At 42.5% G+C, this 6097-nt stretch overlaps 1 protein-coding gene across 1 annotated transcript in view; it reads right to left on the minus strand.

Annotated features, from left to right (window-relative positions):
• Window positions 1-5492, minus strand: part of LOC132017983 (adhesion G-protein coupled receptor F2-like) — a 40135-nt gene extending 34643 nt beyond the window's left edge. The window contains exon 1 of the mRNA XM_059400289.1: window positions 5254-5492. The gene's annotated coding sequence lies outside the window, so the exon portion shown is untranslated. The remainder of the gene's footprint in view (window positions 1-5253) is intronic.
• Between the last annotated feature and the right edge of the window lie 605 nt (window positions 5493-6097).

Here is a 6097-nt window from a genome sequence, read left to right on the forward strand (position 1 = left end):
TTTACTTCTTGCTGGAATATGTCTTTTTAGACTTCTTTTCATGAAGATCTCTGAGTGGCCAACTCTTTTCATCTTTGAATGCCTAAAAATATTCTTATTTTATTCTCATTTGGGATGACTCAATGAATGAGAAAAGAGTCAAGACCTCAGTGTTTCTATTCAAAGTGGGATTTGTTTATAATCCAGTCCTTGGGCAGAAGAGACTTGAGCATCAAATAAGTTTCGAAATAGCTTTCACGGATGAGATCCCAGGAAAAGGACAGCAGGCAAAGAAAACCAAGATATGGCGGGCCTAGGTGAATGAGACAAAGAACTCAGGCACAGCCAGCATTTTGAAGAGAAGCAAGAGCTTCCGGATAAATCCACCAGGAAAAGTCGGTACTGAAAGTATTTAGGACGAGTACACAAAGACCGAGATGCTCACGGGTAGCGGTACACATTGAGCAGTCGTGAAACTAGGTTGGCACAGATGTAACTGTGTTTTGTACTAGAACTGAATTTAATCAGCACTGGAACCCTATTTGAGCCAATAATGGAAATTTTCCCCTACAGGGTAAACACATTGATTTTCAGTTTAAACTCGGTCTTTTTTGGTCAATTCAAGATTTGTTCCTTCTTTTCCTCTTCTTTTCTCCCCAGGGATGATATCCTAGCATCAGAAGAGAAGCATGCTATAAGATAAGCCTCCAACCCTGTTAGCTTCTGCCAAGGGGAACAAGCACTGCCCATCTTTGGGTCTCAGTGCTCAGCCCCACATTGCCCACACTGAAACATCTGTGCCCTGCTCTCTTCCCTAGCAGCCAGGTCCACAGAGATCACACTGATTATTTTCTCAATGGTCAAAAACTACCTGGATTAGATCTAGTCTCTGCAGCCTCCCAGGGGCATGGAGAACTTTTCCTCTGTCTTCATCTGCTCTTCCTCCTCTCTCTTCCTGCTCTGATTCCTTCAGAATCACAGAGCCTTGCTCTCCCCTGAAGTCCAGTTCTTGCTACAGGAAGCCCAGTCTTCTTTTGGGAACAAGCTGGAAACATGGCACAATTCAGCCATTTTGTGCTAGCTCAGTGCATCTCCTGCTTTCCTTCACTGATCACCCGCCCCATCATCCCCAGAACACAGACTCCCTGGTCAGCAACAACCCAATGCCCCTGGAGACAAGAGGACCTCCCATGGGTGACTCGGGGGCATGGAGGACTCAGATTTGAGAGCCACAGCACCAGGGACCATGACAAAAGGTCTGTACCTTGAAGCTCACACAGGAGTGATAGCACCATGCTCTTTCAGCTGCAAGACAATTTGAGACTGCTTCAGACTCTCAGAATTCTCGCCGGACCCTTCAAGAGAAAGCGCCTTCGAAGACAAGACTGAGATGGAATTTCTTGCAAGACAGCTGTGGCGAGAGGTGTGACTCAAGCTGCTAATCAATTTAGAGAATTTCTTCATGGAAACGTGAAAATGTATACTTGCTGCAACTAGAACATTATTTCTAGAAGGGACCTTCATTCATGGTATTTATTCAAATACATTATTTAACGCATAACAACTTACAAGGCCTGCTTTGATATGGACAGAGTTTTGTTTTGTTGTTAAATAGATTTAATTTGTATTTTGCTATACAGAACTTTCAAAAGAACAGTAAAATTCCCCATCATTCCATTCTTTAAAAACAAAGACATAATTTGAAAAATAGCTCTAATGGGGAGCACCTGGGTTGCTCATCTGGTTAAGCATCTGAGTCCTGGTTTTTGTTTTGAGATCAAGCCCCGCATCAGGCTCCATGCTCAGCACAGAGTCTGCTTGAGACTCTCTCTTTTCCTCTCTCTCTACCCCTGCATTCCCCTCCCAAGTTAATTTTAAAAAACAAATAAATAAAAACTTTTTAAGAAAAATAGCTATGAAAGGAGATAAAGACTTGAACTTCTCAACAGCCAGATGTTCTCGAATTTAACCGTTCAGAACTCAATTTGCATTTCTTTGGAAGAATACACTGGACACCTATTATAATTATTATTTTTAATACTTTTACCTAGCCGGCCCCCACAGCACCCATGTAGGTCTGGAAACTGTTTACATCTCTCATGTTTACTGTGCGTGAAGCCATTTTAAAGATGGTCCCAACCAGTCCTCACCCCAGGGATTGTCAAACTTCCATAGAAGAGAAGAAGGGGAGCTCACTCTCTTCTCAAGAAGCAGACAAAGAGAGCAGCCCATGGCAATCATTTCTGACTTTGTTCCTAAAGGAGTTTGAAAAAACTTGCCAATGTCTGGATGCCAGTGTAGACCCGCTGAAGCAGAATCTCTGGCAGTAAGGGTCAGACACTAATATTTCTCCAAAATCTTTTTATTTTATTTTGAATAATTTTGGGACTACTGAAAAGTTGAAAGAATGGTACAGTGAACACCTACACACCCTTTCACCTAGATCGCATTAATTGTTAACATTCAGGGATGAATGAGTTTTTAAAAACTTTCCAGGTGATACTAATACACAGAATTGAGGCCAACCCCCAGTGATATGTAACTGAGAAGAACTCAACTACAAAAAGAAGGACAGTGCAAAATGGAACAGATAGACCAAGAAGGAAAATGACTTTTTAAAAATAAGTTCTGGGGATGCTCTATTTAGAACCCTCTATTTCATGACCTGGGTTCTGTGAGATACCCTAGAATCTTTCTAAAAAGTCAGCATTGGGACTTAAAGTAGTGTGATTTGGGATCATGTTCATTGCAATCAGGAGATTCAAGAATGATACTCAAAGATGGCGTGATTCTACAGACCCACCCCTAACTGGAAATAAAACCAGAGTCTATTGGCTTGTGAGATCATGATTACATTAAGAGAAATACACGTCTTAAAAAACACACAGAAGGGGGCGCCTGGGTGGCTCAGTGGGTTAAAGCCTCTTGTCTTTGGCTCAGGTCATGATCACAGGATCCTGGGATTGAGCCCCTCATTGGGCTCTCTGCTCAGCAGGGAGCCTGCTTCCTCCTCTCTCTCTGCCTGCCTCTCTGCCTAATCGTGATGTCTGTCTGTCACATAAATAAATAATTTTAAAAATAAATAAATAAAAAATAAAAGACACACAGAAGGCTTGAGAGATAAGAATATGTTAAGAGAAACACATTTTTTAAAATAACACACAGAAGCCATGAATACCCAAGATAATGAGATTGAAGATAATTAGACCACATGCTCAACTATGGTTTTGTGGCAATAGCAAGTGTGTTCTAAAGCAAATTGTTTTTCCACTAGTGAATTAAGTCCAATCTTGCATAATGCAGGTGCAGTACCAAGTCAGGAAGGGCTGGTGGCAGTGGGAGTGCTCTGCCCCAGTGGTGAGAACTAAGTATTTTATCAGTGACGTGGGTTAGAATCACTGCAACATGCTGATAATAAAAGGGAGACTGACTTTTAGTCGGTTCTATTATTTTTTTAGACACATTCGGAAATATTTTCTCCGTAGACACTGCAACCCATTATGGCCCAGAACCAGGACAAACCAGGTCCACCCCAGACCCCGTGCCCCCGCTCCCAGGTCTAATTTTAGAAAGACCAAGCAGTCACCAGGCTCCACGATGTCCCCTGATCTCAATATCTTTGAATAAGAATCCTGGATTCTATTTACAAATTTTCATTCATTTTGCAAAAAGACAATGATGCTGTAACTCTATATCATGCAAATACAGTCAGAACAGAACTTGGGCTAGTGCCCTATTAGGATACAAGCCCTACAGGCATAAAGTGTGCATTTTGCAGTCTTTCTTTCTTTTCTTTTTAACTTTCTAATTTTATTTATTTATTTATTTATTTGACAGAGAGAAAGACAGCAAGAAAGAAGGAACACAAGCAGGGGAAGTGGGAGACGGAGAAGCAGGCTTCCCGCAGAGCAGGGAGCCTGATGCGGGGCTCAATCCCAAGACTCTGTGATTATGACCTGAGCTGGAGGCAGACACTTAAGTACTGAGCCACCCAGGAGCCCCACTTAATGTTTTGCAGTCTTCTAAGTCTAATTATTTGCCCAACAAAGTACTTGAAATCATTTCTCTGAGCTAAAAAAATAAGTTGATGTTTCCAAACTCAAAGAATAGAAATGAACTCGGAAAAAGGAAATTGAATACAGTAAACCAAAGATAACGTGAGATAAACTCAAGCCTCATTCTTTTGTCTGTGAGTTTCCTGTAGAAGGGGAAAAACGCACTTTGTCAAAATTCAAATTCAAGAATTCAAAATTCAAACAATAAAAGTTTTTTTAAGATTTATTTATTTATTTTATTTATTATTTATTTATTATGTGACAGAGAGCATGAGCAGGGAAAGAGAGGGAGAAGCAGGCTCCCTGCTGAGCAGAGCCCAAGGGGCTTGATCCCAGGACCCTGGGTATCGAGCCAAAGGCAGCTAGCTGCTTCACCAAATGAGCCACTCGGGCGCCCCAGGATAAAAGTTTTTAAGCAAAACTAAACTCTCAAAATTTACACTCAAGAAATAGCGATTCCGAATCCTTCAGGAAAAGGAAGAAGAGCCAAGCATCCACCACAGCAGTATTTCAAGGAATGCTGTTAAAGTCAATGCCAAACACAGGCATTTGGGCACCCTCTCCCCTTTGCGAAGATAGGCAAAATGCAGAGAAGCTTATGAACTGAGCGAAATCTCCCCAAAGGCTACCTTCCCCCTGAGAAAGTCTGATCTGAAGAAAATAAGGTTCAGGATCAAACTCTTAATGCCATAAGTTAGTTGTTGGAACTGCAGGACTTTTTTTTTGTGAAGGTAGGAACATATTCCTCTGTTTTCAGGGAGACTTTAAAATGATGATGCCTACTAATAAAAGTCTAAATTATAGATAAAACATTACAAAGGCTGATGAGGGGAAATAATGATTAAAAACAGTTAATTCCATTCTGTATTTGCTTTATTATTTTTAGGTCATCAGAACTTAATCATTTGTAGTTTATCGGAAAAAATAGTAATTTCTTTAAAGATTCCAATTTCCTGGACTCTGATATCTGGATGGGATCAGAGAAGCAGAGGGTAATAAAAACAAAATATTTTCATACCAGGCTAAAGAGCTTATTGCATTACATAAAGTGCCTCCGAAGAACCAAATTCTTTTTTGTTACTTACTCACTGTGTATTTTATTAATGAAACCCCAAATTACAAAGCCTCACAACTGGAGAATCATAATAGGTTGCTCATCTCTGAAATTCCTCTCCAAAAGAAGTCACTGGAAGGAGAAGGAGGATGTGGGAGTACTCACTGTGGCTAGCCGACAAAAAGTCACTGGCACACACGTCCCACTCTCTGGCAGCTAAAGAAACAGGTGTCAGTGGCTTTCCTTCATGGTATCTTGCGACAAATCAGCAGTCTGGACTCCTGCAGCTCTGAGTAGCCAACGTAGCCCCAAATGGCGGATTCTCAAGCTGAGGCATCCAGGCTGGGCCTGGCCCCGGTGGCAGCAGCCAGCCCCACATACAGGAGCCCTGCAGCCCAACAGACAAGCCCTGCGTGGGAGTAGCTCCTGCAGTGGGAGGGGCCCGGTGCCGGAGAATGGGTGAGTCACATACGAGGTGATCCACACACAGACTCTCACAAAAAGCAAAGGCTTCCCTTTCTGGCAAGGGAGCCAAGACTACAGTGGTGACACGGGATCCGTGATGGCAGCCGTGCCTTTGAACATCCTTATGAATCTGTCTACACCTGAAAACGAGGTATTATGGAAAAGACAAGTATCTGTGCCTGCAGCTCTGTCTTTGGCTGGCTTGTGGGTCACGGGGATTATGATAGTCTGGGTCTCTGGTTGTCTCTGGTTGCCCCCGGCAGTCCCTACATCCAGGCATGAGGTAGCAGTGCAATTCCTAACCTCTCTGTGGGTGGATGGGGTCATGCAAGCTGTTCTGCCATGGTGACCAGCAATTCAAAATGGTAGCCTGGGTCTCCAAATAACTGTAAGAAGCAGAGGGCCTTGCTGACCTGTGATGGGTATGAGCCAAAAATTACTCCTTATTGTTCTTAGTCCCTGGAATTTGGGAGCTATTTGTTACCTCAGCATAACCGAGCCTCTACTGACTGACACGAGGACCAAGACTCTTGGAAGACAACAT

The sequence above is a fragment of the Mustela nigripes genome, chromosome 5 (assembly GCF_022355385.1).
Source record: "Mustela nigripes isolate SB6536 chromosome 5, MUSNIG.SB6536, whole genome shotgun sequence".
NCBI lineage: Eukaryota > Metazoa > Chordata > Mammalia > Carnivora > Mustelidae > Mustela > Mustela nigripes.